This window comes from Coregonus lavaretus, assembly GCF_964263955.1.
Source record: "Coregonus lavaretus genome assembly, chromosome: 27".
In the NCBI taxonomy this organism is placed as follows: domain Eukaryota; kingdom Metazoa; phylum Chordata; class Actinopteri; order Salmoniformes; family Salmonidae; genus Coregonus; species Coregonus lavaretus.
The window spans coordinates 930,084-944,331 of NC_140014.1; the positions used below are offsets into that span (position 1 = coordinate 930,084).

Below are 14,248 nucleotides of genomic sequence, written 5' to 3' on the forward strand. Positions count from 1 at the left end.
CGGGGTAGAGAGGGGAGAACAGAGCTAAATTGAGGGGCTTTGGAGGGGTGTTTGGGTGTGTGTGTGTGTGCCTTTGTGGTCTTGTTCTTTTATCCTCGTGGGGACCTGAAATTCCAAAAGGTCCCCACAAGGATAGTAAAACAAGGAAAATTCTCCCTTGTGGGGACATTTCCCACGTCCCCACGAGGACAAAGGCTATTTTAAACTTAGGTGTTAGGTTCAGGGTAAGGGTAAGGGTAATGGTTACAATTAGGGATAAGGTTTAGGGTTAGGGAAAAAAAGATTTTGAATGGAAATACATTTTAGGTAACCACGAGGCTAGAGAAACTAGCGTGTGTGTGTGTTCAGTTTCTGTCTGATTTCACTGTTGTGTTTTGTATCCCAATCTAAGTTTATTAGATGTAAGTAATTTTCCTTTTCTGCTGAGAGCACTTTTCTTTGTTTCTGCGCCATGCCTAGATTTGAGACTGAATAATATATTGGGTTCTCTTAAGCACAAAGTAATAGTTTAATTCAATGCATAAGTTAGCTTGGCTGTCTCCCTAGCTTTATGCTGCCCACCTTGAGATCTATTTATCTTTCCTAAGAACAGGGTGTGATGAAAATAATTTACATATGTATGGCTGAGTATAAAAACATTAAGAACACCTGCTATTTCCATGACATAGACTGACCAGGTGAATCCAAGTGAAAGCTATGATCCCTTATTGATGTCGTTTGTTAAATCCACTTCAACCAGTGTCGAGACAGGTTAAAGAAGGATTTTTAAGCCTTGAGACAATTGAGACATGGATGCGTGCCATTCAGAGTGTGAATGGGCAAGACAAAATATTTAAGTGCCTTTGAACAGGGTATGGTAGCAGGTGCCAGGCACACTGGTTTGTGTTAAGAACTGCAACGTTGCTGGGTTTTTCATGCTCAACAGTTTCCCGTGTGTATCAAGAATGTTCCACCACCCAAAGAACATCTAGCCAACTTGACACAACTGTGTAAAGCATTGGAGTCAACATGTGCCAGCAACCCTGTGGAACGCAACTCAGTATTAGGAAGGTGTTCCTAATGTTTGATATACTCAGTGTATATTGTATACATGTTAAGTATACGCCTTACATACAAAAAAGTTGCAGGGGTTGACATTCACGTAAAGATAGAGGCAGACAGACGGACACACAAACACATATAAACACACACACACTACACTAAACTGTAAAGGAGTTACTGTGAATTTGACTGTAGCTTACAGGCAGCTCGTGGCAAGTAAAATTCTGTGTTTCATATTACAGTACACCTAATGTACTATAAATACGGTACCAAATCAAGTACTGTCTAATGAAACAAAGTACAATACTGTCAAATTAACTGTATTATACCGTAAAATAATCAGAATGAATAGAGGAATTAAATTAATTGAGGGGAGGGATGTGTATTTCACAGTATTTTACTGTAATTACAAGGGATGGGTGCAAGGAAGGTACAGTATGTTAGAGTAAATTGTAAAGACACGTTCATTTGTATTTCTATTTATTGGAGATCCCCATTAGCTGCGGACAAGGGGTCCAAACAACTAAAAACGAAATGTGCTAATTTTGACAGCAGCCATTGTTTTAAGAACCAGGAAGATAAAGTTGTCAAGGTCATACCCCCAACCATGTGATATCATTGAAAAGCCCAGAATGTCCTCTCAAAAGGGACAACAGGACTTACAGTGAGGGAAAAAAGTATTTGATCCCCTGCTGATTTTGTACGTTTGCCCACTGACAAAGAAATGATCAGTCTATAATGTTAATGGTAGGTTTATTTGAACAGTGAGAGACAAAATAACAACAACAAAAATCCAGAAAAACGCATGTAAATTTTTTTATAAATTGATTTGCATTATAATGAGGGAAATAAGTATTTGACCCCCTCTCAATCAGAAAGATTTCTGGCTCCCAGGTGTCTTTTATACAGGTAACGAGCTGAGATTAGGAGCACACTCTTAAAGGGAGTGCTCCTAATCTCAGCTTGTTACCTGTATAAAAGACACCTGTACACAGAAGCAATCAATCAATCAGTTTCCAAACTCTCCACCATGGCCAAGACCAAAGAGCTCTCCAAGGATGTCAGGGACAAGATTGTAGACCTACACAAGGCTGGAATGGGCTACAAGACCATCGCCAAGCAGCTTGGTGAGAAGGTGACAACAGCTGGTGCGATTATTCGCAAATGGAAGAAACACAAAAGAACTGTCAATCTCCCTCGGCCTGGAGGCCCGTCTGAAGTTTGCCAATTAACATCTGAATGATTCAGAGGAGAACTGGTTGAAAGTGTTGTGGTCAGATGAGACCAAAATCAAGCTCTTTGGCATCAACTCAACTCGCCGTGTTTGGAGGAGGAGGAATGCTGCCTATGACCCCAAGAACACCATCCCCACCGTCACACATGGAGGTGGAAACATTATGCTTTGGGGGTGTTTTTCTGCTAAGGGGAGAGGACAACTTCACCGCATCAAAGGGACGATGGACGGGGCCATGTACCATCAAATCTTGGGTGAGAACCTCCTTCCCTCAGCCAGTGCATTGAAAATGGGTCGTTGATGGGTATTCCAGCATGACAATGACCCAAAACACACGGCTAAGGCAACAAAGGAGTGGCTCAAGAAGAGGCACATTAAGGTCCTGGAGTGGCCTAGCCACCAAAAATTACAATTGGCTCAGAACAGGGTAGCACGGCTGGCCCTTAAATGTACACGTAGTGCTAACATTAATAATATGCATGTAAATCTCTCATGGCTCAAAGTAGAGGAGAGATTGACTTCATTCTCATCGACAGGGCTGTAGTGGAACAGGTTGAGAGCTTCAAGTTCCTTGGTGTCCACATCACCAACAAACTATCATGGTCCAAACACACCAAGACAGTCGTGAAGAGGGCATAACAAAGCCTATTCCCCCTCAGGAGACTGAAAAGATTTGGCATGTGTCCTCAGATCCTCAAAAAAATGATACAGCTGCACCATTGAGAGCATTCTGACTGGTTGCATCACCGCCTGGTATGGCAACTGCTTGGCCTCCGACCGCAAGGCACTACAGAGGGTAGTGTGTACGGCCCAGTACATCACTGGGTCCTAGCTTCCTGTCATCCAGGACCTCTATACCAGGCGGTGTCAGAGGAAGGCCCTCAAAATTATCAAAGACTCCAGCCACCCTAGTCATAGACTGTTCTCTCAGCTACCGCACGGCAAGCGGTACCGGAGTGCCAAGTCTAGGTCCAAAAAACTTCTCAACAGCTTCTACCCCCAAGCCATAAGACTCCTGAACAACTAATCATGGCTACCCGGAATATTTGCACTGCCCCCCCCCCCACCCCCCACCCCATATTTTTACGCTGCTGCTACACTGTTAATTATTTATGCATAGTCACTTTAACTCTACCCACATGTACATATTACTTCAACTACCTCAACTAGCCGGTGCCCCCGCACATTGACTCTGCACCGGTACCCCCCTGTATATATAGCCTCCCTACTGTTATTTGATTTTACTTCTGCTTTTCTCAACACTTTTTTGTTGTTATTTTATTTTAATGTTTTATTAAAAATAAATGCACTGTTGGTTAAGGGCTGTAAGTAAGCATTTCACTGTAATGTCTGCACCTGTTGTATTCTGCGCATGTGGCCAATACAATTTGATTTGATTTGATTTGATCATTACTTGTTTTTGTAAGAAGTGTTGACATGCTGAATGCATCGAGGTGTCTGTTTTAACTTGCACACAGCTCCGACACCGGTACAAACCCCGCAAGACAGGCCAGCAAGGTCTCTTATAATAATAATAATAATATGCCATTTAGCAGACGCTTTTATCCAAAGCGACTTACAGTCATGCGTGCATACATTTTTATTTATTTTTTGTGTGTATGGGTGGTCCCGGGGATCGAACCCACTACATTGGCATTACAAGCGCCGTGCTCTACCAGCTGAGCTACAGAGGACCACGTCTCTTCATAATCCCTAAATCAAGAACAGACTATGGGAGGCAGTACTACATAGAGCCATGGCTACATGGAACTCTATTCCACATCAGGTAACTGATGCAAGCAGTAGAATCGGATTTTAAACAAATGGAACAGCTGGGACTGTGAAGAGACACACACAGGCACAGACACAAATAAACATGATAAGACACTCACTCTATACACACGTTCACATGGATGTTGTATTGTAAATATGTCATAGTGGAGTAGTGGCCTGAGGGAACACAATAAATGTATTGGGTAATGTTTTATGAAATGTAATGTCATGTAATATTTTAAACTGTATATACAGTGGGGGAAAAAAGTATTTAGTCAGCCACCAATTGTGCAAGTTCTCCCACTTAAAAAGATGAGAGAGGCCTGTAATTTTCATTATAGGTACACGTCAACTATGACAGACAAATTGAGAATTTTCTTTCCAGAAAATCACATTGTAGGATTTTTAATGAATTTATTTGCAAATTATGGTGGAAAATATGTGTTTGGTCACTTACAAACAAGCAAGAAGATTTCTGGCTCTCACAGACCTGTAACAACTTCTTTAAGAGGCTCATCTGTCCTCCACTCGTTACCTGTATTAATGGCACCTGTTTGAACTTGTTATCAGTATAAAAGACACCTGTCCACAACCTCAAACAGTCACACTCCAAACTCCACTATGGCCAAGACCAAAGAGCTGTCAAAGGACACCAGAAACAAAATTGTAGACCTGCACCAGGCTGGGAAGACTGAATCTGCAATAGGTAAGCAGCTTGGTTTGAAGAAATCAACTGTGGGAGCAATTATTAGGAAATGGAAGACATACAAGACCACTGATAATCTCCCTCGATCTGGGGCTCCACGCAAGATCTCACCCCGTGGGGTCAAAATGATCACAAGAACGGTGAGCAAAAATCCCAGAACCACACGGGGGGACCTAGTGAATGACCTGCAGAGAGCTGGGACCAAAGTAACAAAGCCTACCATCAGTAACACACTACGCCGCCTGGGACTCAAATCCTGCAGTGCAAGTTGTGTCCCCCTGCTTAAGCCAGTACATGTCCAGGCCCGTCTGAAGTTTGCTGGAGTGCATTTGGATGATCCAGAAGAGGATTGGGAGAATGTCATATGGTCAGATGAAACCAAAATATAACTTTTTGGTAAAAACTCAACTCGTCGTGTTTGGAGGACAAAGAATGCTGAGTTGCATCCAAAGAACACCATACCTACTGTAAAGCATGGGGGTGGAAACATCATGCTTTGGGGCTGTTTTTCTGCAAAGGGACCAGGACGACTGATCCGTGTAAAGGAAACAATGAATGGGGCCATGTATCGTGAGATTTTGAGTGAAAACCTCCTTCCATCAGCAAGGGCATTGAAGATGAAACATGGCTGGATCTTTCAGCATGACAATGATCCCAAACATACCGCCCGGGCAACGAAGGAGTGGCTTCGTAAGAAGCATTTCAAGGTCCTGGAGTGGCCTAGCCAGTCTCCAGATCTCAACCCCATAGAAAATCTTTGGAGGGAGTTGAAAGTCCGTGTTGTCCAGCGACAGCCCCAAAACATCACTGCTCTAGAGGAGATCTGCATGGAGGAATGGGCCAAAATACCAGCAACAGTGTGTGAAAACCTTGTGAAGACTTACAGAAAATGTTTGACCTGTGTCATTGCCAACAAAGGGTATATAACAAAGTATTGAGAAACTTTTGTTATTGACCAAATACTTATTTTCCACCATAATTTGCAAATAAATTCATTAAAAATCCTACAATGTGATTTTCTGGATTTTTTTTCCTCATTTTGTCTGTCATAGTTGACGTGTACCTATGATGAAAATTACAGGCCTCTCATCTTTTTAAGTGGGAGAACTTGCACAATTGGTGGCTGACTAAATACTTTTTTTCCCCCACTGTAACTGTCTTAATGTTGCTAGACCCCAGGTATAGTAGCTGCTGCCTCCTTAAATAGATGAATGCAACCACCATTTCTCTGTCACTAACAAATACAGTCATGGCTGGTAACGCTAAAATTTATTTTAAAGGCAATGCACACTGGGAAATATTTGAATAAGCCTTTACACTAAGCAGTATGTTAATTTAACTATGTTCCGGTGTCTATATAGGTCCACAGACTCAACCCTTTGAGTGGAATTATATATTTGTTTAACACTGGATAATTTGTTGTGTACAGTACTGTATTCTGTGGGGTGGAATTAGAGTACCATTCGAAATACATAAATTATTTTCCCTCCCACAAAATGTACCGACAATGCGACAGAAGTACTTGGGTGTAATAGAGTTTACTGCAGAGGAGTTAGAAGGTGTTTCAAATATAGTGTCCCGTCCTCCCAGGCTGCTGGCCTGGTGCAGGTTCAGATAGGGCCAAAGTAGAGGAATAGTGATGAGGTTTTAACGGGTATAGGGTTTGTTGGTAGGGCAATCTTTTCTCAAAGGTTCATACTACAGGCTTATACAAAGCCAATACAGTAGGTGTCGGCATGCACAAATAACATTTGTTTGCGGAACGCCATAATACCAAAGACAGAAAGAAAGAAAGAAAGAAAGAAAGAAAGAAAGAAAGAAAGAAAGAAAGAAAGAAAGAAAGAAAGAAAGAAAGAAAGAAAGAAAGAAAGAAAGAAAGAAAGAAAGAAAGAAGAGAAGTGATGCTTGCTCAGTCAGAGATACACAGTACAAATAAAAAGCAGTATGTTGGTTAAATCTCCTAGGCAGCCCGACATGTGACCATGTCTCAACTCACGACATGCATCTAACTGCTGCTTAGCTACTTCACTGTGTAGCAGCTAGCTGTGTATATCACAAACTAAGCATCCAATGCCATTATTCAAGCCAAGTTTTGCTCTGGAAATAGTCAATTAGCTAGTGGTCTCCCTGATAGTGATGGGGAGTCTGGACAAAACTAAAAACTAGAGCAAAAATGCACACACACCCCCACACACACACACACAAACATACACACACACACACACAATGTATTTTAAATACAAGTAGGAACATTTGCATCTTTGCTGAAATGCATGTAATGCCATAAAATCTATTCAAGAGATGCAGTGGCTTGCGAAAGTATTCACCCCCTTGGCATTTTTCCTATTTTGTTGCCTTACAACATGGAATTAAAATTGATTTTTGAGGGGTTGTATCATTTGATTTACACAACATGCCTGCCACTTTGAAAATGCAAAATATGTTTTATTGTGAAACAAACAAGAAATAACACAAAAAAATAGAAAACTTGAGCATGCATAACTATTCACCCCCCCAAATTCAATACATTGTAGAGCCACCTTTTGCAGCAAATACAGCTGCAAGTATCTTGGGGTATGTCTCTACAAGCTTGGCACATCTAGCCACTGCTCCAGCTCCTTCAAGTTGGATGGGTTCCACTGGTGTACAGCAATCTTTAAGTCATACCACAGATTCTCAATTCTTTCCCCTTAAACCACTCAAGTGTTGCTTTAGCAGTATGCTTAGGGTCACTGTCCTGCTGGAAGGTGAACCTCCGACCCAGTCTCAAATCTCTGGAAGACTGAAACAGATTTCCCTCAAGAATTTCCTGTATTTAGCACCATTCATCATTCCTTCAATTCTGACCAGTTTCCCAGTCCCTGCCGATGAAAAACATCCCCACAGCATGATGCTGCCACCACCACGCTTCACTGTATGGATGGTGTTCTCAGGTTGATGAGAGGTGTTGGGTTTGCGCCAGACATAGCATTTTCCTTGATGGCCAAAAGCGACATTTTAGTCTTATCTGCCCAGAGTACCTTCTTCCATATGTTTGGGGAGTCTCCCACATGCCTTTTGGCAAACACCAAATGTGTTTGCTTATTTTTTTCTTTAAGAAATTGCTTTTTTCTGGCCACTCTTCCATAAAGCCCAGCTCTGTGGAGTGTACGGCTTAAAGTGGTCCTATGGACAGATACTCCAATCGCCGCTGTGGAGCTTTGCAGCTCCTTCAGGGTTATCTTTGGTGTCTTTATTGCCTCTCTGATTAATGCCCTCCTTGCCTGGTCCGTGAGTTTTGGTGGGCGGCCCTCTCTTGGCAGGTGTGTTGTGGTGCCATATTCTTTCAATTTTTTAATAATGGATTTAATGGTGCTCCGTGGGATGTTCAATGTTTTGGATATTTTCTTATAACCCAACCCTGATCTGTACTTCTCCACAACTTTTTCCCTGACCTGTTTGGACTGCTCCTTGGTCTTCATGGTGCCGCTTGCTTGGTGGTGCGCCTTGCTTAGTGGTGTTGCAGACTCTAAAGCCTTTCAGAAATGCTCCATATTATGTCAAAGTGTAGGTCTATGTTTATTGCTTCCAATGAGTGGTATTATACGGCTCTGCAGTGGATGGTTAGCGGTGTTATGGTGCGTTCGTAACCAAGTGGGAAGTGGGAATTTATCACATCTGGGAAAAATCCACTTGAACGGCCCTCCAACTGGTAATTACTATTTAAATGAGCCATGAATCCCCTTGTGGCAGGGGGAATGGAAGCATGTTGTGTGCAACAGGGAGGGGCAATTGAATGCAAGATTCACAAAGGTGTTTTTATCATTAAAACATTTCTAGCCTGTCTATCTATGGGTAACAGGGTTGACGTGTTGTGTCAGTTTTTCACCACAAAACTCCAGAAAATTGTCAAAAAGAGTAGAACCCGCTCACCTGCATTTACACTATGATTTGACTATTGGATGTTCAATGTTTCTTTTGAAATAAATATTTAAAAAGGAATAGTTTCACCATATTAAAACGAGAGTTCAGTTCACGTAACAGGGTTGACCCTAAAATGAGGGACTGACATAAATGAATCACTAATCACATTAAATAAATAATAATCTTCAGAAATTACAGTCAAACCAATGAAATAACCAGGGCTTTACAATGATGGTGAAATTGTTAGGTATTTTGGGGGGTTAGTGTGTTAAAATTGTCCTAGATGTTACAGAGGGTGCATGGAGGGACATGTCAAAATGCAGAATTTTGGCACTTTAGCAAGTCTTTATTCATTTTGAAAGTCAGACATATTGAATTCACCCTATGGTCTATATTAAAGGGCACTTCATGTACAATGTAGTTTAATTGTTTCATGTATTTTCGCCTGAACGGTATCTCAGCAGGTAGAGTCAGAGACAATGGAACACAGGGAATGGGGTCGAATCCTGGTGAAGGCATTTTATTTGGAAAATAGTTTTAAAGGCAATTAACACCGATGACTAAGCACTGCACCATGGAGATTTTATGAACATTGTGAAAAAAATTACATTACAGTTGAAGTCGGAAGTTTACATACACTTAGGTCGGAGTCATTAAAACTTGTTTTTAAACAACTCCACAAATTTCTTGTTAACAAACTATAGTTTTGGCAAGTCCGTTAGGACATCTGCTTTGTGCATGAAACAAGTAGTTTTTCCAACAATTGTTTACAGACAGACTATTTCACTTATAATTCACTGTATCACAATTCCAGTGGGTCAGAAGTTGACATACTCTAAGTTGACTGTGCCTTTAAACAGCTTGGAAAATGCCAGAAAATGATGTCATGGCTTTAGAAGCTTCTGATAGGCTAATTGACATCATTTGAGTCAATTGGAGGTGTACCTGTGGATCTATTTCAAGGCCTACCTTCAAACAGTGCCTCTTTGCTTGACATCATAGGATAATCAAAAGAAATCAGCCAAGACCTCCAAAAAATAAGTGTAGACCTCCACAATTCTGGTTCACCTTGGGAGCAATTTCCAAACGCCTGAAGGTACCACGTTCATCTGTACAAACAATAGTGCGTAAGTATAAACACCTTGAGACCACGCAGCCGTCATACCGCTCAGGAAGGAGATGCGTTCTGTCTCCTAGAGATGAACGTACTTTGTGTGCGAAAAGTGCAAATCAATCCCAGAACAACAGCAAAGGACCTTGTGAAGATATGCTGGAGGAAACAGGTACCAAAGTATCTATATCCACAGTAAAACGAGTCCTATATTGACATAACCTGTAAGGTCCCCTGTAGTCAGTTGGTAGAGCATGGCGCTTGCAACGCCAGGGTTGTGGGTTCGTTTCCCACGGGGGACCAGTATGAAAATGTATGCACTCACTAACTGTAAGTCGCTCTGGATAAGAGCATCTGCTAAATGACTAAAATGTAAAATAACCTGAAAGGCCGCTCAGCAAGGAAGAAGCCACTGCTCCAAAACCGCCATAAAAAAGCCAGACAACGGTTTGCAACTGCACATGGGGACAAAGATTGTACTTTTTGGAGAAATGTCCTCTGGACCGATGAAACAAAAACAGAAATGTTTGGCCATAATGACCATCGTTATGTTTGGAGGAAAAAGGGGGTTGCTTGCAAGCCGAAGAACACCATCCCAACTGTGAAGCATGAGTGTGGCAGCATCATGCTGTGGGGGTGCTTTGCTGCAGGAGGGACTGGTGCACTTCACAAAATAGATGGCATCATGAGGAAGGAAAATTATGTGGCTATATTGAAGCAACATCTCAAGATATCAGTCAGGAAGTTAATGCTTGGTCACAAATGGGTCTTCCAAATGGACAATGACCCCAAGCATACGTGAAAAAGCGTGTGCGAGCAAGGAGGCCTACAAACCTGACTCAGTTACACCAGCTCTGTCAGGAGGAATGGGCCAAAATTCACCCAACTTATTGTGAGAAGCTTGTGGAAGGCTACCAAAAACGTTTGACCATGGTTAAACAATTTAAAGGTAATGCTACCAAATACTAATTGAGTTTATGTAAACTTCTGACCCACTGGGAATGTGATGAAAGAAATAAAAGCTGAAATAAATCATTCTCTCTACTATTATTCTGACATTTCACATTCTTAAAATAAAGTGGTGATCCTAACTGACCTAAGACAGGGAATTTTTACTAGGATTAAATGTCAGGAATTGCGAAAAACTGAGTTTAAATGTATTTGGCTAAGGTGTATGTAAACTTACGACTTCAACTATATATAAACATCAAACCAGCAAATGTCACTAATGTGCATTGTGTTAAAAGCTCTGAGTAATGATCCATTTTTCGGCACAATTTGGTGAAAGCCCCAAAGACTTCAGAAAACCTTGGTTTCCCATCACTACTTTTATATATATACAGTGGAGAGAACAAGTATTTGATACACTGCCGATTTTGCAGGTTTTCCTACTTACAAAGCATGTAGTGTCTGTAATTTTTATCATAGGTACACTTCAACTGTGAGAGACAGAATCTAAAACAAACATCCAGAAAATCACATTGTATGATTTTTAAGTAATTAATTTGCATTTTATTGCATGACATAAGTGTTTGATCATCTACCAACCAGTAAGAATTCCGGCTCTCACAGACCTGTTAGTTTTTCTTTAAGAAGCCCTCCTGCTCTCCACTCATTACCTGTATTAACTGCACCTGTTTGAACTTGTTACCTGTATAAAAGACACCTGTCCACATACTCAATCAAACAGACTCCAATCTCTCCACAATGGCCAAGACCAGAGAGCTGTGTAAGGACATCAGGGATAAAATTGTAGACCTGCACAAGGCTGGGATGGGCTACAGGACAATAGGCAAGCAGCTTGGTGAGAAGGCAACAACTGTTGGCGCAATTATTAGAAAATGGAAGAAGTTCAAGATGACGGTCAATCACCCTCGGTCTGGGGCTCCATGCAAGATCTCACCTCGTGGGGCATCAATGATAATGAGGAAGGTGAGGGATCAGCCCAGAACTACACGGCAGGACCTGGTCAATGACCTGAAGAGAGCTGGGACCACAGTCTCAAAGAAAACCATTAGTAACACACTACGCTGTCATGGATTAAAATCCTGCAGCACACGCAAGGTCCCCCTGCTCAAGCCAGCGCATGTCCAGGCCCGTCTGAAGTTTGCTAATGACCATCTGGATGATCCAAAGGAGGAATGGGAGAAGGTCATGTGGTCTGATGAGACAAAAATAGAGCTTTTTGGTCTAAACTCCACTCGCCGTGTTTGGAGGAAGAAGAAGGATGAGTACAACCCCAAGAACACCATCCCAACCATGAAGCATGGAGGTGGAAACATCATTCTTTGGGGATGCTTTTCTGCAAAGGGGACAGGACGACTGCACCGTATTGAGAGGAGGATGGATGAGGCCATGTATCGCGAGATCTTGGCCAACTACCTCCTTCCCTCAGTAAGAGCATTGAAGATGGGTCATGGCTGGGTCTTCCAGCATGACAACGACCCGAAACACACAGCCAGGGCAACTAAGGAGTGGCTCCGTAAGAAGCATCTCAAGGTCCTGGAGTGGCCTAGCCAGTCTCCAGACCTGAACCCAATAGAAAATATTTGGAGGGAGCTGAAAGTCCGTATTCCCCAGCGACAGCCCTGAAACCTGAAGGATCTGGAGAAGGTCTGTATGGAGGAGTGGGCCAAAATCCCTGCTGCAGTGTGTGCAAACCTGGTCAAGACCTACAGGAAACTTATGATCTCTGTAATTGCAAACAAAGGTTTCTGTACCAAATATTAAGTTCTGCTTTTCTGATGTATCAAATACTTATGTCATGCAATAAAATGCAAATGAATTACTTAAAAATCATACAATGTGATTTTCTGGATTTTTGTTTTAGATTCCGTCTCTCACAGTTGAAGTGTACCTATGATAAAAATTACAGACCTCTACATGCTTTGTAAGTAGGTGTCACGATCGTCGTAGGATTGAGTAGACCAAGGCGCAGCGTTGCAAGCAAACATATTCTTTAATAAGTGAAACACGATCAAAACAAACAAAGACGATAACGTGACAGTACACGGTGAAACTAAACTAACTCGAAACAAGAACCCACAAAACCAAAGGAAAAACCGACAGATTAAATATGGCTCCCAATCAGAGACAACCAGCCGACAGCTGACACTCGTTGCCTCTGATTGGGAGTCACACCGGCAAACATAGAAAATCGACAACCTAGAACACCCACCGAAGAAACAGAAAACATAGAATGAACACACCCTGGCTCAACATAATGAGTCCCCGAGCCAGGGTGTGACAGTACCCCCCCCTAAAGGCGCGGACTGCGACCGCGCCTAAATACGAGCAAAACAGGGGAGGGCTGGGTGGGCATTCCTCCTCGGCGGCGGCTCCGGCTCCGGGCTTGATCCCCACTTCCTCTCCAACCCCCCAAAGTACTCCTGGTCCTGTCTAGCACCGCTGGCCGGAGCCGGACTGACGACACGCGCCCCTGGCTTGGTGCGTGGAACAGGAACGGACCGGACCGGGCTGACGATACACACCCCTGGCTTGGTGCGTGGAGCAGGAATGGACCGGAATGGGCTGGCGACGCGCACCACCGACCTGGTGCGGAGAGCAGGAACGAGCCGGACAGGGCTGACGAGACGCACCACAGACTTGGTGCGGGGAGCAGGAACAGGCCGGACCGGGCTGGCGACGCGCACCACAGGTTTGGTGCGGGGAGAAGGAACAGGCCGGGCCGGGCTGGCGACGCGCACCACAGACTTGGTGCGGAGAGCAGGAACGAGCCGGACAGGGCTGACGAGACGCACCACAGACTTGGTGCGGGGAGCAGGAACAGGCCGGACCGGGCTGGCGACGCGCACCACAGGTTTGGTGCGGGGAGAAGGAACAGGCCGGGCCGGGCTGGCGACGCGCACCACAGACTCGATGCGGGAAGCAGGAACAGGCCGGGCCGGGCTGACGACACGCACCACAGGCTCGATGCGGGAAGCAGGAACAGGCCGGGCCGGGCTGACTACACGCACCACAGGCTCGATGCGAGGAACAGGAACAGGCCGGACCGTACTGGGGACACACACCACTGGCCCTACGCAGGGATCAGGAACGGGCCGGACCGGACTGGTAACACACCCCAGTACCTCTCGCCGTGCCTCCACACTTTCCCTCTCCTCTGTGACCAGTGGCCCCCTTAACCTGGCGGCCTCCTCTTCACACCCGCTGGACCGCTCCATCGCGGCCTCCTGCTGCCCCGTCGTCCACGTCGTGAGCCCCCCCCCTAAAAATTTTCTGGGGTTCTCTCCTCCCCGTGGACCAGGCCTCCCTAGCTCTCGCCAGACTCTCGATCCATTGCTTCATAGACCAGCCTCTCTCCTCTTCACTTAGCGTGGCCCAGCCGAAACTCCTACTCCCCTGATCCCAGGTCCTTCCTCTCTCCTCTTCACGATGCTTGGTCCATTTTTGGTGGGTTCTTCTGTCACGATCGTCGTAGGATTGAGTAGACCAAGGCGCAGCGTTGCAAGCAAACATA

The 14,248-nt window shown here is 44.0% G+C and overlaps 1 protein-coding gene across 1 annotated transcript in view; it reads right to left on the reverse strand.

Annotated features, from left to right (window-relative positions):
- Nucleotides 1-14,248, reverse strand: part of LOC311103082 (MAM domain-containing glycosylphosphatidylinositol anchor protein 1-like) — a gene marked incomplete at its 3' end in the record, with an annotated part of 494,094 nt that overhangs the window by 40,875 nt on the left and 438,971 nt on the right. The window lies entirely within an intron of this gene.